The following is a 25,178-nucleotide window of genomic DNA, read 5'->3' as shown; positions in this document are numbered from 1 at the left end:
TTCATTCTGTTAATGTAAGTCAGAAACTAGGAGGCTGTGCTTGGCCACTTCCTTTTCCTCACAGCCGTATCCATCACATCAGGAAATGTGGTCTTCTTTACCTCCTATATTCTCACGCCCACCATTCTAGTCTACGTGTCATCATTTCATAGCTGATCTGTGAAGTGGTTGCCTACATATCCCCCCCTGTATAAACTCCTGTCTCTTGTGTTCCCTTCTCGACAGTTTGCATGAATGTTCATCTGACAGCGTCATCAATTCAGAGTGAACTTGCCAATACAGCTTACGAGGCCCTGCATGCCTGGTTTTGCCTTCCTCTCAAGCATCAGCTGTATTTGTTGATTTTTACCCTGTAGCCAGAGGGACTTCTATCAGTTCTTCAGACCTGCCGCAGGGCCTTTGTACATGCTTCATACAGAAATTGCAGTATTCTTGGCTTTTCTTTTCCTCATAGTTAATGCCTTTTTGTCTTTTTATTTTAGCATGAAGATCCCTTCTTCTGGAAAGTTCCCTTATTAGGTTGCTTCCCTATTTTATCTCTCATCCAGAGACACCATGAGCCTATTCTATCAATTCCTATCTGTTCCTAGTCTTCAGCTCCACAGGACAGTAGCGATTATGTTTACTTTTGTACCTGACACAGAGTATGCACTCAGTGAATATTTGTTGAATGAATGAAATTCTACTTCCTTTATGAAAGCTTTGTTAGCTGTTCATATTTGCATGAAATTCTCCCTTTTCAAGGTTATTCTAGCTCATCACTTCAGCATCATTCTTCCTTTGTTTTCTTTCTTAATGTGTTTTGGAGCTCTCTTCTAACCGCATCATCAGTTCCGTAAATTCTGGGAGGACAAGGAGCAGATCTGATGCTGAAAACAAGTGCTGTGGCGTGTCCAGTGAGTTTCTGAGCACACAGCAGCTTTTGAACCACACCTGCGTTTCAGTGCACCTGTGTTCATGTGGAGGCGTAAGGTCAGCCACAGATGTTTTGCACCTGGCTTTCTTCTCTGGCTCTGAAGCTATTGAGGACAGAGCAGAAGTGGGAGTAGGACCCTTGATCTACACCCACTTCTCTGTGCAAGCTTCGTGGAGCCATACAGAGTGCAGGCTTCAACTCCTCACCTTTCGGGTCAGAAGACAGAGACCCAGAGAGGAGAAGTGTTTGCCCTACATGAGGCAGGTGTGCAGTGTAAATTTTACCAGATTGCATAACTAATTAGAGGAAAAGCTGTGGCTATAACTTAGGTCCCCTGACTGCAGGCCCATTGTTCTTTGCTGGGTTGTCTCATTTAAATTGGAGAAGAAAGATGAAGTACTCATTAATGATGAAGAGCACATGCTGGGAGTTGAAATTAATAGGGACAGGGAAAGCCAGGAAGATCCTGGGGGAAAATATGGGTGTGTGGGGGAAGCCAGGTGGAGCAAGGATTGGTTATGTGTTTGGCTAAGACCATTATCTTGGATTTATTTTTGTCCAAGGGTATATATTGTGTCTATTTTCCATATGCCTTACTCCTTTAATCTTTATTTATAGAATGATTATATGTTAAAACATCCATTTAAAACTATCCTTTTCCTTATTGCCTGCTTTTATCTTTTTAAGATATTTTTATTATACAAGCCCTATGTTGTGACTCAGCAGGGTATCATGGCCTGTAATGGTGAGTGGTTGTGTGTGTGGCTTAGTTTTTGTTCATTCATACACAAGTTTGTTTGCCTTTCTGTACACCATTGACATTCCCTTTCATTTTCTGGGTGCCACATGTCATTTTCTTTGTGTTCCCCTGCACATGCACACTCACATAGTCTCTCTCTCTCTCTCTCTCTCTCTCTCATACACACACACACACACACCTGAATGTGCATAAACAAAGGCTGAACTAATGTGAAATACGGTGACATATGGTAACTGAGAAAACAGTCTCAATGGCAGATCTGTAATCAAAGGTGCAGATGTTTGGCATTTGACAAATGAATTTTTTTATGTAAAATTGTTTTAGTACATTAAGTGAAAAGATGGAAAATTAGCTGCCTACTGTAATGAACATTTTCTTCCATTGAAAAGGGAATAAAATGAGAAACTTAACCAAACAAATAAGTTAGGCCCCTAGAGATTCACTGAATATGTTTTTCCAAGTACTCAGATCTCAGTTTTATTGCCTCCTGAGGATTCTCTCCTTCTGGCTTCAGTGTTTGCCTTACACAGATAGTACATTAAGGTGTTTCCTGAGTTTTGTTAACCTTAAAGTATTTGGAGATAGAATTTCAATAGGGTGCTGTCATGTTTTCTTTCTCCAGTGTTGAATTTTGCTACAAATGCTAATTTTTCCTTCTCTACTCTTTCAGATTCTGTCATTTCTCATAGTTCTGGAAGCTCTTTTCCCTTCTAACTGGACAATGTTCACTTCTCAAATGTATTGCCTTGCCTATCTCTTTGTCATTAAATTTAGTTCTGTATACAATTTAGTATGTAGCTATCCCCTGTCAAGAATTGCTCCTTATTTAATGCATGCTATTCTGTGACTCCATCTGGATTGTAAATCCCTTGAAATTAGGAGTTAGATCTTATGGTAAGTGATCTAGAAATCCCTCCTGATCCCTTTTAGATTGTTTTTAGAAAAGGAAGCAGTCACACTGTTTAGCAGAAAATGACATATGGGAATCAATTATAGATACATAAAAGGCTCATCACCTGGTGATTGGTATTAATAAAACTTCTTGGCTTTTCATCTCTTAGTCTGTTGCAACTGTGCCATCTATTTCCTAGTTTGCTTTTGCTATGAGATGCTCTGGAGTTTTAGGTCTTTGTAGAATAATCTTTTTTAGCCATGTTTGCTTTGCCAAGGGATTTTTTAAAATCCTCCTTTCATTAGAGGCTACTCAAAATGATATTTTCTATTAGCATCTTTACATTCAGAGGAAATAAAGAATCTCAACAAAAGGTTAATATACTTATTTAGGCGTTAATAGCTGTATAATATTTTTTCCTTAATCATTTTTTTAACCTTTCTAGTAACCTAATCCTAAAGTCAGTGGACCCTGGTATTTTAAGTTGATGGGTGAGAAAACCAAGGTATTAAAAGATTCAGTGTAGGCCATATCGCTTGTGAATAGCTTAGCTTGAACTTCAACCCAGCCATCTGGTTTCTGCTCCTTTGTGTTTTTTTTTTTTTTTTTTTTTTTGACAGGCAGAGTGGACAGTGAGAGAGAGAGACAGAGAGAAAGGTCTTCCTTTGCCGTTGGTTCACCCTCCAATGGCCGCTGCGGCTGGTGCGCTGCAGCCGGCGCACCGCGCTGATCCGATGGCAGGAGCCAGGTACTTCTCCTGGTCTCCCATAGGGTGCAGGGCCCAAGGACTTGGGCCATCCTCCACTGCACTCCCTGGCCACAGCAGAGAGCTGGCCTGGAAGAGGGGCAACCGGGACAGAATCCGGCGCTCCGACCGGGACTAAAACCCGGTGTGCCGGTGCTGCAAGGTAGAGGATTAGCCTAGTGAGCCGGCCTTCTGATCCTTTGGGTTTTCCATTATACATTACAGCTTTTGTAGAATAAATAGCTAACCTGTAAGTGGCTACTGTTGTTTTTGAATTTCCACTTAAGAGTACATAATAATAACATTTCTCTATGGTAAAGACATAAGCTGTTACAATATTCTGCTTAGTAGCTCACATTTGATGAGGAAGACATGTACATGAGCTTTTGGTGGACTTGTCAAATGTTGGTATACTAAATAGAAATCTTCAGTGGTTAGGTTCAGGTGGTTTTGAAGGGTTTAAGACCATTTAAGAGCTTAGTAAATATTACCCTTAGGGGATATACTCATCATCACAAAATGATGCAGTCCCCACTGGTGCTAATCCATTTGATCACTGACCATCCAACTCTTCATTCATTGATACAATCTTAAAAATATACAGCTATCATTTGTCTTGCATCTGATGTTTAACAGGAACAGTATAGGATCCTTATGGAATTATAGTTGAGACACTTGCTTAAGGCTACCCAGGAAGTACCAGGTTGGGGTGCCCTCATTATTCTACCATACTGCCTCTTGCCAGTGTTCATGACTGGGGCATAGTTTTAGTCTCTCTTTTGTCTGTGCTGTCTACTTGGGAATATTGGTAGCTACACAAAAAGTTTGTTGATTTCCAGATAAAACCATCATTCTTTTAACAACTTGTTAAAAGGCATGTGGGTGAATATCATGCTGTTGGAAATAAATACTCTAATAAGTTTAATGGTAAATGTCACTTATATGCATAGATCTTGATTATTTTCTAGAAACTTTTGATTTTTCATACAATTAGCTGCTTGATACTTTCAATGACCCATCTCTTTCCTTTTTAGATTTAAGGCAATAATTAGAGTTAATCTTGGTTAGGTGCACAATGAAGTGTCAAGTGTGGGTCTCATAATTTAGAGAACTTTATAGTGAATTTTATCAGAAATAGTCTACTTTGTGTAATTACTTCCTTTTTTTTTTTTTTTTTTTTTGACAGGCAGAGTGGACAGTGAGAGAGAGAGACAGAGAGAAAGGTCTTCCTTTGCCGTTGGTTCACCCTCCAATGGCTGCCACGGCCAGCGCGCCGCGCTGATCCGAAGGCAGGAACTGGGTACTTATCCTGGTCTCCCATGGGGTGCAGGGCCCAAGCACTTGGGCCATCCTCCACTGCACTCCCTGGCCACAGCAGAGAGCTGGCCTGGAAGAGGGGCAACCGGGACAGAATCCGGTGCCACAACCGGGAATAGAACCCGGTGTGCCGGCGCCACAAGGCAGAGGATTAGCCTAGTGAGCGTGGCGCCGGCCGTGCATTTACTTCTGTATATTCAGTCAAATTTCTGAAAATTGCTGATTTGTAGTCTGGTTTCTAGAAGGGGATGTTTTTCATCCAGGCAAAATGCAAAAGACCTAGTAGAGTAATTTAGGCCATCATTAAGCAACTTTCTTTCATATGTATAATAAATAAGTCTACTTGCTAAGCCTCTGATGATGCAAGGAAATGAAACAGGTTTGAGATCAGGTAGGCCAAAGTTTGTTGACACATGTGTAATCATTTTAATTCATGAAGGCATTGCAGAGACAATTGGCCCCTGGAAAACACCAAATTTATGGTTACTAATGAATCTGTTAATTTCTGCATTTGATGTCACAATAAAAATGTAAATAATTACTGAGATATGATTGGATATAAATGAATGTTAAAATGCACCCATTGTCTCATTTTATCCTCATATAAGAGAAGTCCTACTCTCTGTGCTTTACTGAGATTTAGTGGTAGGATGGGAGCCACAACCTCTAAGGGATAGAGCTACATCTGAGACTCACGTCTGCCTCCAGAGCTTACATATAACTTTGCTCACCCCTGGTCTGATACTGGGGCACCTCCCAGTTACCTCCATACAAAGTCCATTATTTTAAGTAAGGGATTAAAAAAAAAACTTTTATTTAATGAATATAAATTTTGAAAATACAACTCTTGGATTATGGCGGTTCCCCATCCCCATAAGCACCCTCCCACCCAAAAACCATCCCATATCCCACTCCCTCTCCCATCCCATTCTTCATTAAAATTCATTTTCAATTATATTTATATACAGAAGATCAACTTAGTATATACTAAGTAAAGATTTCAACAGTTTGCACCCACACAGAAACACAAAGTATAAAGTACTGTTTGAATACTAGTTTTACTGTTAATTCTCATAAGACAACTCATTAAGGACAGAGGTCCTACATGGGGAGTAGGTGCACAGTGACCCCTGTTGTTGACTTAACAAATTGACACTCTTATTTATGATGTCATTAATCACCCGAGGCTCTTGTCATGAGCTGCCAAGGCTATGGAGGCCTCCTGAGTTCACAAAGTCTGACCTTATTTAGACAAGGCCATAGTCAAAGTGGAAGTTCTCTCCTCCCTTCAGAGAAAGGTACCTCCTTCTTTGATGGCCCGTTCTTTCCACTGGGATCTCACTCACAGAGATCTTTCATTTAGGTAATTTTTTTTTTTTTGACAGAGTGTCTTGGCTGTCCATGCCTGAGAAACTCTCAATGGCTTTTTAGCCAGACCTGAATGCCTTAAGGACTGATTCTGAGGCCAGAGTGCTGTTTAGGACATCTGCCATTCTATGAGTCGGCTGTGTATCATAAGGGTCTTTTAAGGTTAAGGAAATTTTCCAGGTCAGGCAGCAAAAAAAAAAAAAAAAAAAAAAAAACATTTTGTTGTTTTTCTACATCTTAATGAAATGAGATGGGGAGAGTGATCTTTTGAGCTTCTTTTCTTGTCATTTATAGGGGTAAGACTTTTATTTTTATCGTGCCCTAGGAAGCCTGAATGGTTGATCCTGTTTGCTCTTTTGTCTGCCCCAAAACTTGCTACCTTCAAAACAAGACATATTTACTTTCCAGTCTAGAGACCACCTAAATGTTGGTAGCTGGCTTGCAGTGGATCAGAGTGTGGGTGGAAGGGTGAGTGGTGTTGATCCACTGGGGCATCCAGTAATGGGTCAGACAGCTCAGCCTGGGCCAAAGATGTCATGGTAGTAACAGCCTTCTTTAGTTTTTGGAGTATCACAGGGAAAATTTTGAACTTGAGCTGCCGACATTCTACAAAATCGTAAACTGGGAATTCTGAACTGAGGATATTCCATCACTGAAGCCTTTTTTTGGTCACCAGAGATCTCCTTAGGTATCAGATGGAGTCCTCAAATGTCTCTCTCAGAATACGTCTTTCTATCCAAATCTATGGAATTCTCATTGCTGATGATGGTGGAGACAAGTAATGAAGAGAATCAGTGATCGAGAAATAGAACTCCCATTTCAAGGCCAGGGCAGTAGTAGTTTGATCTGCAAGAACAGCGCACAACACAGTTCCTTCAGAAGAGGCTTCCTCTTCTTGGCGTCCTTAGAAGCAGCAGCCTTGTGAAAATATGCATAACCTCAAGTAATTTCAGCTCATCCCTCTCCAGAGAGGCTCACCTGTTATCTGTGGTCTTTGGAATAGATGTGGAAATCAAATGCATTCCTATGAAAGCAAAAACTATTGAATAAAATATATTCCCAGGGATGTTATCCAGGAGCTGAATGCCTTCCTCAGAGTTAAGAAAGAACTTGATGATGTTCACCTCCAACCTGATTTTCCACCTCTCTAGCACCCAGCCAATCATGCCAATGTCAAATGTCTGCAGAGCATCTTGTATATGGGCTCCTTTTAGCTGCTGCAGAAGGCTGGCAGCAACTGAGCTTGAGTCCAAGACCCTGATCAAAGACTGCCAGTCCTTCTGTCCGTCTTCCAACCTTTCAGAATAGCGCTGGTAAAAGGGATCTGTGATTTCTATCTAGGTAGAAATTCTGCACATTCTCACAGGGATCACGATAGGTTCATACCTACAGTGACACTACTTAATCTTTTCCATGAATGCATTCTTCATACAAAACTTCATAGTGTGGCAGGAGGAAAGGCTCCAGTTAGAAATTACAAAAAGAGTCATGGAGTACTTCAGTGTAGCACCTGTCGCTTCTGGAGCTGTGGCTAAAAACCCAACTATGTCAGGTTTTTTAAAATAGAGGTATGTCTGCCTACTAATACTTTTTAACAAAGATTTATTTATTTATTTGAAAGACAGAGTTACAGAGAGGCAGAGGCAGAGAGATGGAAGTGTTCCTTCCATCTGCTGGTTCTCTCCCCAAATGGCTGCAACAGCCAAGGCTGGGCCAGACCGAGGCCAGGAGCCAGGAGCTTTGGGTCTCCCTTGTGGATGCAGGGGCCCAAAGACCTGGGCCATCTTCCGCTTGTTTCCCAGATGCATTAGTGGGGAGCTGGATGTGGAGCAGTTGGGACTCGAACCAGTGCCCATATGGGATGCTGGCTCTGCAGATGGCGACTTAACCCACTGCAACACAGCACCAACCTCCAGGAATACTTCCTCATTGGCATTATCAAGTAAAGTAAATGAAGACATACAAATGGCTCAATTACTCCTTTGTCTTAAAAATGAAGGATAGGCTTACTGTCCATTTCATTCTGATTTTCAAATTAAAAGTGGTGTTGCATCATCTTGTGGTTGTATATTTCACCATTGTTACAGAGGCACCAATGATAATATTTCTTCATTCAAATTGGCAACATTCTAAACATTTGGTTAGCCACTTCCAATCTGGTAAAATGCAAAGTGCAAGTTGATGTATCCATTGCAATTCTCAAAATAAGTGCATCTGCACCCCAAGTGCAGTCTTTGTAGTAGTCAGACATTGAACAGAAAGAGAGCCCTAGAGGCCAGACGGTCCAGCTGCCACACTCGGTGTTATGCAGCTGTGGGCCCTCTGGGCTAGGATTACTGGGGTTGGCAAGGGAAGCTGAGGCCAGGGTTACTGACTGAAGCAGGGTATTCTGAACTCTTTGAATTAAGGTTTAACTCTCTGGGGACTGCTGAAGCATATTTTCCTTAGTTGTTGAAGTAGAATAACGACTTTGGGTTGCCTCCTAGAAGATGCTATTGAGAGTGATGTGAGTTGTCAGGATGCAGAATGTGAATGCATTAAACTATGTAGCTGTGAGGAGGCTCCAGCTACAATATCTGACCCTCCATTGATGTCAGGAGTAGATTAGGCCCTGTGGCAAGCTGACCTGTGTACCCATGGTTTCTCTCCACTCTCTGGGAAACCTTCTGAATTGCATCCTTATACTTCTTGGGGAGTAACCCTATGACCAGTAATTTGTTTAGCATAATTATGCTAAGTTGCAAAGGGTATCTAAAATATTACCTCTCAGCCATTCAATTTCCCCCCCTACCCATGAGGAGATAAAAGGCTTAGATACCTTATTCCTTTCTGAAAACCATATCATATGTCCTGTAGGTTTCATGCTCCAAGAAGAGAAACTGGTATGTATTTGGGTGTTAGATAAAGGATTGAATCTATCCTTAGTATTGATAAAGGAACCAAGGGGTTTCAGTTGCATAGGACAAAGAAAATGACTAAGAATTCAGGTCTGTTTATCTTTGCATTCAGAAAAGAAATTAAACTAATCTCATCAAAATTATTTAGGAAGTTTCTGACTGTATTCTTTAATCTTTGTTTCAGAAAATAGCAGACTGTATTATTAGAAAGGAGATTATTGAATGTGGGAAGAACACTCTGCTGGTGTCTATTTTCAGATATGAAATTAAAGATTTGAGGCTAATTTCAAAGCTGAAGAAAACTGCTAGTCAAAACAGTGTAGGCCATTTTGGAAATGTTATTACCTTATCTCAACATGTTTACTCAAAAAGCAAGTACGTGCGGTGCTGCACCGGCATCCTGCGGATGTACTCACAAATGAAACTTCCACGGGTGGTGATCTCTAGCTGCAGACTGGAAAAGGGACCCCAGGGCATGAATGTGAACCCCGCTCTTCACTTGATCCATACTCAACTCTTGCTGATGCTGAGAGAGTTGGGAAGCCCCTTTACATCTTTGCTGTCAGGAGTTGTGGGTGTGTGCAGACACACAGTTTTTTAACTTCTTATTTTCTGTATCTGTGGCCAGTAGGCATAAGATTCACTATTTCTGTACATTAACCTTTTGCATCTCTTGTTAAAATTGGGAAAACCAGCATTTGGACTAACATCTTCCCAGGAAGCTCCATACCTCACTATGTGGCCTTTCTTCATTACTTTAAGAGTCTTACCCTGTGTTGACCTCTGAATATGGAGGTGCTACAGGGCTCAGTTCTTAGAACACTCCTTCTATCTAACTACACTCATTAGGTGATTCATCCATTGACAAGCCCTTATTTATCACCTGTGTGCTGTAGCTATTGATGTTTTATTCCCAGACTTAGTAGCTGCAGAGTTTGAAGTCTATTGTGTCTCCTGCCTATTATGTATCTCTTCTTGGATGTGCAAAGTCATCTCAAAGTTAGCGAATCTGAAATGACCACTGTTAATTCCTGTACACATTCCCTCCACTGTTTTACTCTTTCCTGTTCTCCTCACCGTCCCCACGGAGCTACTCTAAAAATTGAGGAATTATTCCTAACTCTTCTTTTTCTTATCTGTTTCACACTCAGTGTATTAGAAAATGCTGTCAGTTAAACTTTCAAAAGCCATTCCACGTATAAGTCAAAATTATTCCTAGCAGGTCCATAGCTGTCCTCATAGATTGCACTGGATTCAGTTTCTCTGAAGTTCTCTGTCCACTTTTGACATAATGGTGGTCTGTATTCTTTTTTTTATAAGATTTATTTATTTATTTGAAAGGGAGAGAGAGAGAGAGAGAGAGAGAGAGAGAGAGAGATGGATTGATCTTCCATTCTCTGCTTTACTTCCCAAATGGCCACAATGGCCAGAGCTGGGCTTATCTGAGGTCAGAAGCCAGGAGCTTCCTCCAGATCTCCCACATAGATGCAGGGGCCCAAGCCCTTGGGCCATCTTCTGCTGCTTTCCCAGACACATTAGCAGGGAGCTGGATCAGAAGCTGAGCGACTGGGACTTGAACCAGTACCCATTTGGGCTGCTGGTGCTGCCAATGGAGGCTTTACCTACTATGCCAGAGCACTGGCCCTTGTGGTCTATATTGTACCCTGGACATTCAGAATGAAGCATTCCAAATAAAACTAATTTTGTGATCCTCTTTGGCTGTCTTCTTATATATATATATACACACACACATATATATGTATATATAAATGTATTTATGTTTATAAAAATATATGCATTACATTTATATTTATAAATGTATTTATATAGAAATATATATAAAAGAAGATAGCCACACACATATATACATGCACACACACCCACACACACACACATACACACACATATATATTATATTTGAAAGTCAGTGTTAGAGTGAGAGAGAGAGACAGAGAGAGAAAGATATTTGCCACCTGCTGCTTCACTCCCCAGATGGCCACAATGGCCACAATGGAGCTTCTTCTATGTCTCCCACATGGGTACAGGGATCCAAACACTGGGGCCATCTTCTGTTGCTTTTCCAGGCCATTACCATAGAGCTGGATTGGAAGTGGGGCAGCCGGGACATAAACTGGCACCCTTAGGGGGCGCTGGCATTACACATGGCAGTTTTACCTGCTATCACAGTGCTAAGCTCATGATCCTCTGTCTTCTAAAGGCTTCCTGTTCTACTGACAATTAAATCTCAGGTCCCTATCATAGTCTTGAAGGTGCATCATGGTATTGTGAGTCGTCCTTATTGTTCTTCATTTTTTTCCTACCACGCAGCTTCTGTAGCCATTTCAAACGTTTTTCTTTATCCATAGCCTCCCTCTGGCTGACCACCCTTCCAGCTCAGGGTCTCTGCTCTCCCTGCTTGTCATACTCCTCCCCCAGATATGTGCTTGTTTTACCCCTTCTCATTCATAAATCTTAGCTTTTCTCCCACACACCTGCCAGCCTTCCTTCTTCATTTCATTCAGAATGACTCCTCTGTTACTCTCCAGTCTTCGTGTTTGATAGTACTGCTCATTGTCTGAAGTAATCCTAGTTATTTCCTTTGTTTGCTCATGGACTCTCTGGAAAATATGGATACTCTTTTGGACATGCATGGTATGTGTTGCTCAATACTGTGTCTCAAGTGAGTGGATGAATGATTCAGTTACATCTGACTTTCCCCTTGAGATGTGCTTCTGAATGTCCCATCCTGCATTGCTACAAATATTCAGCACCATTATGGTTCCATAACAGTCAGGAGGCCAACACTGTGGCCTAGAAGGTGAAGCCTCTGCCTGCAGTGCCGGCATTCCATATGGGCTCCAGTTCGAGTCCCAGCTGCTCCTCTTCTGATTTAGCTCCCTGATAATGTTCCTAGGAAAGGAGCAGAAAGTGGTCCAAGTTCTTGGGCTCCTGTACCTATGTGGGAGACCTGGAGGAAGCTCCTGGCTCCTGGCTCTTTGGCCTGGTCCAGCCCCTGGCCATTATGGCCATTTGGGGAGTGAACCAGCAGATGGAAGATTCTCTCTCTCTCTCTTTTTCAATCTCTCCTCTCCTTGCATAAAAAAAAAAAAAGAAAAAGAAGCAGTCATAAAAGCATAATGAATCCAGGTACAGTCCTTGGAAAGAGCCAGATCTAGGTTAAATCCTGGCTGTGTAATTATTATAGACTGTGGTTTTTGGAAAATTTGCTTTGTTTCCTTTGACCTCATTTCCTTCATTCGTAGGCTGTAGCTAATAACGTTACATTCATATGTTTCTTGTGAAGAATGAAGAAAATCATGTATATGGAGCATTTGATTTAGAGTTAACATTTAAAAATGGTACCTGTTACCGACTCTGATACTAACGAATTGTGAACTAATTTTGGGGTAAGCAAAGCGTTGATTAACAAATGATCACATTTATTAGTCTTTTCTCTGAGGATCAAGATGTGATTTTGGGTTTTCTTGGGATCTGCTCCCTTAGATTGAGAATTGTAATTTGGATATGAAGGAAAGAAAGGTGGATCAGGTGTTTGATCATTCTTAATTGAGAAAAATCATGCTTTGGCTGTAGAGACGCAGTTCCCTTTTAGTGTTTAAATATGTGGTAGGGTCAGTATTTAAACTACTGCAAATAAAGTGATGCAATACATGTAGCTCCTGAATTTTCTGTAATTGCTTTCATTTTGTGTACGATTCTCCCTCTGCGGGGTACCAGGGCTTGGGGGAACATAAACATGATAATTAAGAATATACCAGGCTTTTTTGGTTTAGAACATGTCCTATTTTGGTCATTTAAATATTTGCCCCAAACTTCTCAGCTTTCCTAAGGGTCTCTCCCTCCCTGAGCACCCTTCCCCAGACTGGGTATCTGAGTCAGCAGGAACTTCTGAGGCTGTTATACTAAAATCTGGAATTAGTTGGCATCTGATAGAGTGTGGCCATTGTGGTCTGGCCCTGGGTGTCTGGCATTGTACCTCCAGAGGCATGACAGACCTGACTGGTCTTCCAGGGGGCACCACAGTAGCACTCACCATTGCAAAGCATCTTTGTGAGGTCTCAATTTCCTCCCTGAGATCACCTGTGCAGCTGTCTGGTGCTGCCTGCTGGGGTTTCTTTAGTTTCTCCCACTCTCTCAGCTCCTGGGAAGTCCTGTTTGATGAGGAGGATACTGGGCCTCTGAGCTGCTGTACTTTTACCATGCTGAACACTCAGAGCTCCTGAGAGAGTATGAGAGCGCTTTAATGTCACTCATCTTCTTCCAAAAAGCCTTTGTCATGTGTGTCTAACCCACTACTGAGCTATGGTTATGTTGCTCCGATGCCATATTGGAGAACGGAATTGACAGAAGAGTTTGCAGATTTTCTTCGACTCTCCTTTGAGTACAAAAGCCAAGTGGCCCTTATACTGCTGGCATTTCCTCTTGAAGGTGGGGGTTCCCACCACACCTGCTTCTTCTCTACTGCCTGATGTTCCCCTTTGGCCAGGAGGATACCTCCTCCTTTTCTTTCTTTCTCCTTAGCATCTGCTAATAAGAAATTAAAGAAGAGTTTCTGCTTCTAGGCACGTGGGAGCTTTCTGATATCATGTCTTCCATCCTCAAAACTACGTGATGTAAGTTCAGCATGCTTGCTTTCGAAGCATAGGTGCAGAGTTTTATTACAATGAGGATGGTTTTAGAAACCAAACACTTTTTCTTTTCTTCTAAATCCTGATCTTCAAGATTATTGTCTCACTGTGGACTCAATCACTTTAGGTTTTGAGATCTAGAGTCCAGAATTGACTTCCTTCTTCTAGGCAGAGTTTCTTCCCCCAAACACAGGAGATACTTGACCTTCACAATGGAGGGTAGAAGGGGAAAAGACTTTCACAGAAAAAGTCAACACCTCTCTTTAACCGATTGATAATATTATTGTGTGGACATGTTTTATAGTCCCCTTTCTCTGCTAGTTCACTGGGGTGTGATGATCATCCAGATCTTGCCCGTTTGTTTTGTGTCTTGTTGATGCATGATTTCCATCAAAGAATTCAAGCAAGCTGTACATATGAATGCTGCAGAGTTGTGTTAATGGGCTTTGAGATGGTGTCTCTTGTACATAATTTCATGGATAGATTTCAGTAAGAATTTATGGAGTGCCAGCTATGTTCCTAACATTGTTTTATGATTTGGGATGTTAAATTAAAATAACTTAGATTTTTGCTTTATGGAAAGCCTGGGTTGGTAAAGGAAATAGACAAGTAAGCCCAAAGCAGGGCTGACAGGGCTGACAGGACTGGCACTGTGGCACAGTGGGTTAATGCTCTGGCCTGAATTTCTGGCATCCCATATGGGCGCCGGTTCGAGTCTCAGCTGCTCTACTTCCAATCCAGCTCTCTGCTGTGGCCTGGGAAAGCAGTGGAAGATGGCCCAAGTCTGGGAGACCCAGAGGAAGCTCCTGCCTCCTGGCTTCTGATTGGAGCAGCTCCAGCCGTTGTGGACAATTGGGGAGTGAACCATCAGTTGGAAGACCTCTCTCTCTCTCGCTCTTTGCCTCTCCTCTCTCTGTGTAACTCTGACTTTCAAATAAATAAATAAATCTTTAAAAAAAGATAGCATACAACTGATGAAGTCTGTAAAAGAGCATCAGGAAAGAAATTGCTGGTTCTCCTGTGTAGTTACACAGTGCTTCATGGAAGGCCTTGTGAGGAGGTTACCACTGAGCAAGAGGATGAAGAGTGGTTCAGAAGACAGGCAGAATGGGAGTATAACCAGCAGAGGCACTGAGGCAAACCTGGTGTGCTCTCTAAAATGGTTTCCATGGTTGAGATATTAGAAGTTTGAGGGATTGGTAAGAAATGAGATTGTTGAAGTAAACACAATCCAGATCAAGAAAAGACTTGGATGTCTTGACAAAAATATAGAACTTTATTCTAGACATGATGGACATTACAGTATGTCAGACTCAGTAGGGGTATGATCCAACTTGTGTTCTAGGGAATTTACTCTATGTGTTGTATAGAGGTATTTGGAAGGGAATGAGCCTGATGGAAACCAGGTAGAAAATGACAAAGATGATAGGACAAAAAGGAAAAAAAAAAAGAACATCAAGAGGCATACAGTAAGTACATTGAAAGGCCTGGAGACTAGGGCTATGGAGAATAAGAGGGAAAATATGGAATTAATTTTTGTTTTTCTGATTGTATAGTTATAGCAAGAAGAGCTTTCTATAGTATCACCAGTGTTGCAACAGGCATTTATTGAGCACTTGCCAAGCCCTGAAGTGTATTACTCTTTGATAATTCTTCTTATAGCCCTGGGATAAGAATCATTACTATCCTTCATTTTATATACTGTGAACTAGAGCTCCAAGGGGATATATACCTTAGTCAGAGTCATACAGTGGGAAATGTCAGAGCCAAGATTTGAACCCAGCCTATTTAACTGCGTAGTCTGCTTAAAATATACTTTAAATTTATAATGGAATATTTAATAAAATTCCATTAAATGCAATGGATGTTTTTCACAGAAACGAGAAAATACCTAAAATCAGTAACAAGATAAATCCTTTTTCAGAGTCTCACTACTCAAAATTCCAAGTCTTGACTTTTTTGTGCTAGGTAAACTTCCAGATTGGGAAGGAGGAGTTGAAACATCTGCAGGTTACACAGCTGGATACATCTAGATGGTTGATTAAGAGTCCAGATCTTGGACTAGTAGTCAAAGCTAGAGACAACAAGTTGGGAATTCATTCGTGGATGGGTGTAAGGCAAGCTGCAAAAGTGGAGAAAATATATTTAACAAGAAAATGAACCTTGTCTAAATGATTGTAATGATATAGACTCTACAAAGAACATAAAGATTTTAAGTTTTGCCTAAACAAATGAAAAGGGCAGTTAGTGTGAAGAAATTTGTAAGGAATCCCATACACTATCATGATGAACTTTTTATCTCAATGATTCTGGAAATTTCTAGTGCTTTCTTCTTTATGTTAGTTTGTTGCTAATTTGTCAGTGTCTCCTGTTTTTCCAATAATAGGACCTACGTTCTCCTGGCAGGCTAATTGAACTATAAAAATGACATTCTGAGGCAGCTAAGTCCGTGGAATCATGAATTTGTCAAATAAAAGGATTTAAAGACAATTGTTTTTAAAGAATAGCTTGCACTCTTGCGTTATCACTTCCTTTTTCATCCGAATGATTTCTGTGTTCTTGGGAAAATACCAGCATTCATCATTGTTAAGTTGGAAAAAAAAAAACGGCACTGGGTTATTTTATAGATGTCAAAAGCTACACAGGAAGTAGAGAACATTGTGAGGTCCTAACAATATGAAACAGTTTGTGTTCCTTGTACCTTGTCCAAAACTAATTGACTCATTAATCTCAACTATATCAATCTGGTCCCATTATGAGGGTCACAGATAGGTTAATTCTAGTAAGTGGATGAGCATCAGTTCATAGATAGGCTTGCATTTAACAGATATTATCTTAGCAAGAAAGGAATAATTACAACAATTATTTTGTGAGGTGCCTTCAGGAAAAGATGCTTAATGAAACCTTTAGAGTCTCCCTAAGGATGATGCGAACAAAAACTGGCTATATCCCTAAAATTGACATTTGGAAGGAAAGCATGAAGTGAACTTCTCTCCTCTTTGTGAAAGCCCTTGATAAAATAATAAATAAAATTCATACCAAAGGAGGAATAATTACAGCCAAATCATGGAACATTGGGGATGAAGAGATCTGAGTAGACTGGTAGACTTTGGGCAGTAACTTACTTCCCAAATTTCTCTGTCTTTTTTTTCTCCATGAAGTGGGAGAATAATATTTCTCAGATTTATTTTAGAGATTGAACAAGAAAATGTATGTGAAAACATCCAGCACAATTCTTCATGTACTGTAATTGTTCAATAAATGTTCTGCCCTCCTCAGCCCTCTCTCCCTCTGCAATAATGAACCCTACTTAGGTACTGACTGGCTTGGTCTCCCTTTCCAAAAAAATGTTATTGTATTTTGAAGTTGAGCAAAACAACTAGTCATTCATACCAAGTGATTTCTTTCTTTTTGCTTCCAACTAAGACATTACTTTTTTCCCTTCATTTAACATAACAGATTTAAAAGCACTGTTTACACTTCTATTGTCAAGAGTAATCATTCATTTGAAAAAGGCAATATCCCTTTGTTACAGTTATTGGTGCCTATTGGGGAAAAGGTAGAATTTTATAAAGTCTATTTAAAAAATTCCATTTCTTATATTTCCCAAGAGGAATTCTGCTTCATTTAAATTCTTTCTGATGATACTTATATGAACATGCTTATCTTTCATATTGGAACTATGTACATGAATGTCCCATTATCCTTTTCTCTGCATCAAAACCATACTCCCTGCATAGAAAAACCAAGAAATGGAGAAAAATTTTAAGTACAACTTTTTTAAGATTCAAGGGATGAAAACAGGGATAGGTATTTGGGGTACTAGTTAAATTGCTGCTTGAGATCCCTGAATCTCAATCAGAGTGCCTGAGTTTGAGATCCAGCTCTATTTCTAATACCAGCTTCCTGTTAATGTATACCATGGGAAGGAAGTAGTTGATGGCTCCAAGTGTTTAAGTCCTTACCGCCCACGTGGAAGATCTGGTTTGAGTTCCTAGACTCTGGCTACAGTCCCCCAGTCTGGGGTCACTGCAGGTATTTGGGGGAATGAATCAGTGGATGTGATCTTTCTTTCTTCCTTCCTGTATGTCTATCTCTTGAATAAATGAATATATAAATATTTATAATTTGTGAGAACTGGTTATATGAGGGATCTTCAGAAAGTTTATAACAAATGTTTATTATGGAAAAATTTTCTGGTTTTCAAAAAGTGTATCACCTTATTTCAAAACACAGTAAAAGATACAACAAAGAAAGAGAACTGTAGACCGATATCACAGATGAATGTAGATGTAAAAGCCCTCCACAAAATACTAGCTAATCGAATCCAACAACACATCAGAAAGATCATTCACCCAGACCAAGTGGGATTTGTCCCTGGTATGCGGAGATAGTTCAGCATTTGTACATCAATAAATGTGGTGCATTACATGAACAAATCGAATAAAAGCCATATAATTATCTCAATAGATACAGAGAAAGCATTTGATAAAATAAAACATCCTTTCATGATTAAAACCTTAAGCATATTGGGCTTGGAAGGAACATTCCTCAACACAATCAAGGCAGTATACAACAAATCCATATCCAGCATCATATTGAATGGGGAAAAGTTGGAAGCATTTCCACTAAGATCGAGAACCAGACAAGGATGCCTTTCACCATTGCTATTCAATATAGTTCTAGAAGTTTTAACTGGAGCCATTAGACATGAAAAAGAAGTGAAATAGATACCAATTGGAAAGGAGGAGGTCAAATTATCCCTTTTTGTAGATGACATGATTGTGTATATTGAAGTACCAAAAGACTCCACTAAGAAACTATTGGAACTCCTAGGAGAGTTTAGTAAAGTTACAGGTTATAAAATCAACACACAAAAATCAGTGGCCTTTGGATATACAAACAATGTCATGGCTTAGAAAGATCTTTTAAGGTGAGTACCATTCATAAGCTACAAATTTTTTTTTAAAAATTTTTATTTATTTATTTAGACAGTGAGAGGAAGAGACAGAGAGAAAGGCCTTCCTTCAGTTGGTTCACTCCACAGATGGCCACAAGGGCCAGAGCTGTGCTGATCCGAAGCCAGGAGCCAGGAGCCAGGTGCTTCTTCTCGGCTTCCCATGTGGGTGCAGGGGCCCAAGCACTTGGGCCATCTACTGCTTTCCTAGGCCATAGCAGACAGTTGGATTGGAAGAGGTACAGCTGGGGACTAGAACCGGCACCCATATGGGGTTCTGGTGCCACAGGCAGAGGATTAACCTACTGTCCCATGGTGCTGGCCCCACAAGGTACACATTTTTTTAAAACTTTTATTTAATGAATATAAATTTCCAAAGTACAGCTTATGGATTACAATGGCTCCCCACCCCCATAACTTCCCTCCCACCTGCAACCCTTCCCTTTCCTGCTCCCTCTTCCCTTCGCTTCACATCAAGATTCATTTTCAATTCTCTTTATATATGGAAGATCAGTTTAGCATATATTAAGTAAAGATTTCAACAGTTTGCACCCACGTAGAAACACAAACTGAAAAATACTGTTTGAGTACTAGTTATAGCATTAAGTCACAATGTACAGCATATTAAGGACAGAGATCCTGCATGAGGAGTAAGTGCACAGTGACTCCTGTTGTTGACTTAACAAATTGACACTCTTGTTTATGGAATCAGTAATCACCCTAGTCTCTTGTCATGAGTTGCCAAGGCTGTGGAAGCCTTTTGAGTTCACCAACTCTGATCATATTTAGACAAGGTCGTAGTCAAAGTGGAAGTTCTCTCCTCCCTTCAGAGAAAGGTACCTCCTTTGATGACCTGTTCTTTCCACTGGTATCTCACTCGTGGAGATCTTTCATTTAGGTCTTTTTTTTTAATGATCCAACATGGGAAGCGTGATAGACAGCAGACTCATAGAATGGTGGATGTCTTAATCAGCACTCTGGCCTCAGAATCAACCCTTACGGCATGTGGATCTGGCTGAAAAGCCCATGAGAGTATTTCGGGCATGGAAAGCCAAGACACTCTGCTACACATTTTTTTAAAAGATTTATTTATTTATTTGAAAGTTACAGAATGAGAGTTACAGAATAAGAGAGAGGCAGAGACCAAGAGAGAGAGTGAGAGAGAGAGATCTTACATCTGTTGGTACATTTCACAAATGGTCGTAGTGATCAGAGATGGGCCCAGGCTGAAGCTGGACGCCAGGAGCTTCTTCTTGGTCTTCTGTTTAGGTCCAGGGGCATAAGTACTTTGGTGATCATCTGCTGCTTTCCCAGGCACTTTAGAAGGGAGCTGGATCAGAATTGGAGCAGCCAGTACTTGAACCAAGGCCATATGGGATGCCAACAGTGCAGGTGGTCGTTTTACACACTGTGCCACAGCACTGCCATTCCCCACCCCCAAAACATTTGCCATGCTCATGGATTGGATGATTTATTAACATGAAAATGTCTATAACTCAAAGCACTTTATAGATTCAACATGATTCTAGTGAAAATACCAATGATATTCTTTTCAGATCTAGAAAAAAAACTGCTAAAATTCATATGGAAACACAAGGGACCTCGAATAGCTAAAGCAATGTTAAATAACAGAAACAAAGCCAGAGGCATCACAATACCAGATTTCAAAACATACTACAGGGCAGTTATAATAAAAAAATTCTGGTACTGGCACAAACGTAGACTTACAGACAAATGGAACAGAATAGAAACCCTAGAAATTAATCTATACACTTACAACCAACTAATCTTTGACAAAGTAGCTAAAAGTCAATTCCTGGAGAAAGGATCTCTGTGTGCGGAAGAATGAAACAAGACCCCTACCTTATACATTATACAAAATTCAACTAAAAATCAATCTAAGATCCTTATCTATGATCAGGTACCATTAAATTACTGGAGGAAAACATTGGAGAAGCTCTGCAATTTATTGGCATTGGAAAGACTTCTAGGAAAAGATTCCAGAAGCCCAGGCAATCACAGCAAAAATAGACCAATGATATTACATCAAGCTAAGAGGCTTCTGCACTGCAAAGAAACACTCAGAAAATGAAGATGCAACTGACAAAATGGGAGAAAAGATTTACAAACTATACAACCATTAAAGGATTAAAATCTAGGATCTATAAAGAGCTCAAGAAACTCAACAATAAGAAAACAGACAGTCCAGTTAAGAAATGGGCAAAAGATATGGTTACACATTTTTTCAAAGGATGAAATTCAGATGGCCACCAGACATGAAAAGATGTTCAAGATCACTAGTCATAAGGAGAAGGCAAATCAAAACCACAATGAGGTTTCACCTCTCCCTGGTTAGAATGGCTATCATCCAAAAATCAAAAACAATAAATGGTGCCAAGGTTGTTCTGAAAAAGGTACTCTAATCCCATTTGGTGCGAAGTGAACTAGTACAAAAGTACTAGATAACTCAGAAATCTGAAAATAGATATCACATATGACCCTACTCCTGGGAATTTGCCCAATTTGAAATGAAATCAAATGAAATGAAGCATATCAAAGAGTTATCTGTACCCTCATGTTTATTGTAGCTCAATGCACAGTAGCTAAGATATGAAATCAACCCAGATGTCTATCATCTGATGACTAGATGAAGAAATGTGGCAGAGGCTGGTGCTGTGGCTTAGCAGGTAAAGCCACACCTTGAAGCACATGTATCACATATGCATGCCAGTTGTAGTCCCAGCTGTTCCACTTCGATCTAGCTTCCTGCTAATGCACCTGCGAAAGCAGCAAAAGATAGCCCAAGTACTTGCATTCCTGCACCCATGTAGGAGAATCCTGACTCTTGTGAGAGGTTCCTGACTCGCCTTCAGATAAGCTCAGCTCTGCCCATTGCATTCTCTGAGGGAGTGAATCAGCAGATGGAAGATCTCTCTGTCTGTCCCTGTTTCTATGTCTGTCTGTCTATTTCTCTCTCTTTGTAACTCTCTCTGCCTTTCAAATAAATAAATCTTAAGAAAGAACATGTGATAAATATACACTATAGAATCCTAACTTAGCCATTAAAAGAATGAAATTGTATCTTTTGAAACAAATGAAACCATTATGATTAGTGAAATAAGCTAGTCCCCAAAAGACAAATACTCAATGCTTTTTTTTTTTTTTTTGATTTGTGGCCGTTAATATAGAATATAAATAAGGTATAGGAATGAAACAAACATCTTGTGATAATATTATTGTTTTTAGCCCCTGTTTATATTCCTGTGGAACTGTGGTCCTCCTCCTTTTGGCTTGTTAATGGTGAATTAAGCATGTGATTACAGGGTGGATTAAAAGTATGTCTGCAGGCCGGCGCTGCGGCTCACTAGGCTAATCCTCCGCCTTGCGGTGCCGGCACACCGGGTTCTAGTCCCAGTCGGGGCGCCAGATTCTGTCCCGGTTGCCCCTCTTCCAGGCCAGCTCTCTGCTATGGCCAGGGAGTGCAGTGGAGGATGGCCCAAGTACTTGGGCTCTGTACCCCATGGGAGACCAGGATAAGTACCTGGCTCCTGCCATCGGATCAGCGCGGTGCGCCGGCCCCGGCGGCCATTGGAGGGTGAACCAACGGCAAAGGAATACCTTTCTCTCTGTCTCTCTCTCTCACTGTCCACTCTGCCTGTCAAAAAAAATAATAGTAATAATAATGAAAAGTATGTCTGCAAAAATTAAAGGAAAAAAGAGAAGAATGAAGGAGGGAGGAAGGGAGAGAGATGGAAGTATGGTTATCTTCTTAGAACTGTACCTATGAAATACATGAAACCTGTTTGCCTAGTATTAATAAAAATATAAAAAGAAAAATACTAAAACCATTAAAAATAAAATGAAATAAAATTGCAGGAAGGAAGAAAATTTTGCACCAAGAGAGACTTTGGTTTTCATGCCATTTTTTCCACAAGCTTTTGGAAATATCGTTGTATGCTTTGTATTTTCTCAGGGGTATAATTTGATAAATGGGGCAGTCACTGCCATAATCCAATGGGAGAGACAGGTAAGCAGAGAACCCATAGTGAATCCTCGCTGTGATGGAGCTGTGCTTCTATTTTTGTAGATATCTGAAGAGAGTCCATGCTCAGTTCTCTTTCACCTGGTTTGCACATAAAAGATGCCTATTTTAGCAAGTCTCTTTCTCTGAACTGGATGGGTGAGAAAGCCCCCCAGATAGGGGTCTGAGGTATTGCTAATCAATTGGGTTCTGGGGTACTCTTTGTTCTAAGACAGGAGATTCATTACAATTTAGATGTTTCCATGATCTAGCAGCAGTCCACTGTTTCCAACTATGGGGTAATGTGTGCATTGTAATTGAGAATAATTTACAGTAGATTTCAAACCTCTGAGTGCCCAGAGGCCTCTGTGGGACAGAAAGCTCATTGCTTCCACACCCATTTCACAGAGAGAGAGATCCATGACTTTGATATTTTTTACATGTAGGTCTGCTACATAAAGTTTTATATATGGGGAAGTCTGACTAGTCTAGATCCAGAGAAGCAAACCCAAATCATTTTAGATATTTCAGACAGAGAGCACTTAATACAAAGCACTGTTAACATGAATGATAGAAGAGCTGAGAAGTTGAAGAACAAAGGACGATGTGGTCACCATGAGGTGACAGCTCACAGTCGTTAGTGTTCCTTAATCTGGAGCAGCGAAGAGAAGAAAAGTGTTCCCAAAGCTGAGGAGCTAGGGCTCCTAGGTAGAAACTGGAATCACAGCTGGTGTGCCTATTGGATGCTGGAACCCGACTGCAGAAGTCACCAGCAGGAGCTAGAACCAGAGAGAAAAGACCACCCAAGCAGAGAGATTGGGAAAGAGAAGTATCCTGGATTTTCCTCTTCTCTTGTTCTCTAATCTCCTTTCAGTACCTCCCGTTGGCCAAACCAATAATAGAATTGGGAACTTGTGAAAGGTAATTTGAAGAGAGCTAAGACAGGATCTGAGTGCAAACCGGTGATGACCACTAAGGCAGATGTGGAAATGAACCCTCCTTAAGCAAGGAGCAGCAGGAAGGGAGGTCTACAAACAGCTTCCAAACATCTGCTCTTTGAACCTGTCTCAGCTACAAAGTGCCCACTTGCTTGAGGTCATGTCCAGTCATCTGTTGACTGAGTGAGAACATAGAAAAACCTGGCTGCCTGAGCCTGAGATGGTCTAATTCTAATAAGTGAAATTGTTTTCATTTATTATTTATTTGAGAGGTACAGTTACAGAGAGAGAGAGAGAGAGAGAGAGAGAGAGAGAGCGCCAGGAAGGGAGGGAGGGGGAGGGAGGGAGAAGAGAGGGAGAGAATCGTCCATCTGTTGGTTCATTCCCCAAATGGCTACAACAGCAGGAGCAGGGCCCATCCAAAGCCAGGAGCCGCCGGCGCCGCGGCTCACTAGGTTAATCCTCCGCCTTGTAGCGCCAGCACACCGGGTTCTATTCCCGGTCGGGGAGCCAGATTCTGTCCTGGTTGCCCCTCTTCCAGGCCAGCTCTCTGCTGTGGCCAGGGAGTGCAGTGGAGGATGGCCCAAGTGCTTGGGCCCAGGATAAGTCCCTGGCTCCTGCCATCGGATCAGCGCGGTGCGCCGGCCACAGCGTGCCAGCCGCGGCAGCCATTGGAGGGTGAACCAACGGCAAAGGAAGACCTTTCTCTCCTGTCTCTCTCTCTCTCTCACTGTCCACTCTGCCTGTCAAAAATAAATAAATAAATAAAATATTAAAAAAAAGTGCATTCAAAGCCAGGAGCCAGGAGTTTCCTGTGGGTTGCCCACGTGGGTGCAAGGGGCCAAGCACTTGGGCCACCCTCTACTGCTTTCCCAGGCCATAGCAGGGAGCTGGATCAGAAGAGGAGCAGCCGAGACACGAACTGGCACCCATATGGGATGCTGGCACTGCAGGCAGAGGATTAACCTACTGTGCCATGGTGCTGACCCCTGTAAGTGAAATTCTTTCCAAGGTTTCCAAGGTGGGTTGGCCAAGTCTTTGACACAGTTGAATTTCAAATCAAGTCTTCCCTCTGTCCACTCTCCCTTTCTTCATTTCACACTGGTGAAATCTCATAAATCTTTAGCCCCAATCTTTTATTTCAGCACTTGCATATAGGTAACTTTGATGTTGGACAGAGACACACTTAGCAACTCAAATCTCCACCATTAGCCAGGGCAGAGAGAGAAACAGACAGGGAGAGTTATAAACAGGATTGTAATCCTCTTTACAGAGTAGAGAAGCCTCAGAAAAGAGAGTCCCTGGCGCCTGGTGCAGCTGGGCATGTCAACAAGGAGAGGTTGAAAGGATTAGGAGATTTGAATAGGTGGGGAGGAGTGAAGGAGGGATTCTGGGAGAGGTGAGGAGCTCAAGCAAAGGTGTAACAGTGGGAATTGCTATTCTTACTGTGAGAGGTAGTGCAGAAATTTAGGACTTGGCATGGGTCCTAAAGTCTGCTCCAGGGAAGGACGAGAAGCCATGGTAAGTGAAACAGATTTTTCTTTTTAACTTTGCAGCATCTGGGGAAACATATTTCATGATGTGTCAGCAAGAGGTGTACAGATTTTAAATAAGTTTTCTAACAAGATTTTGTATACTGGTTCATTTTTTTCACCCTATAAAAGCCTTTAATCATAAAAGCATAATTGATCCATGTAGAAAAAGTCATTGTTTAACTA

The 25,178-nt window shown here is 41.1% G+C and overlaps 1 protein-coding gene and 1 pseudogene across 4 annotated transcripts in view; one reads left to right on the top strand and one right to left on the bottom strand.

The window, feature by feature from the left end:
* Positions 1 to 25,178, top strand: part of THSD7B (thrombospondin type 1 domain containing 7B) — a 1,008,953-nt gene that overhangs the window by 73,053 nt on the left and 910,722 nt on the right. Inside the window, exon 1 of one of the 4 annotated variants that reach the window (XM_070071550.1) lies at positions 24,507 to 24,981. The exons of the other annotated variants lie outside the window; for them this stretch is intronic. The gene's annotated coding sequence lies outside the window, so the exon portion shown is untranslated. Of the gene's footprint in view, positions 1 to 24,506; positions 24,982 to 25,178 lie in introns of those variants that run through there. 4 annotated transcript variants of the gene reach the window in all.
* Positions 6,419 to 25,178, bottom strand: part of LOC138848876 (asparagine synthetase [glutamine-hydrolyzing] pseudogene) — a 50,651-nt pseudogene continuing 31,891 nt past the window's right edge.

Source organism: Oryctolagus cuniculus, chromosome 3 (assembly GCF_964237555.1).
Source record: "Oryctolagus cuniculus chromosome 3, mOryCun1.1, whole genome shotgun sequence".
In the NCBI taxonomy this organism is placed as follows: Eukaryota; Metazoa; Chordata; class Mammalia; order Lagomorpha; family Leporidae; genus Oryctolagus; species Oryctolagus cuniculus.
The sequence above is the reverse complement of the archived record's forward strand: the minus strand, read 5'-3'. Positions and strand labels throughout refer to the sequence as shown.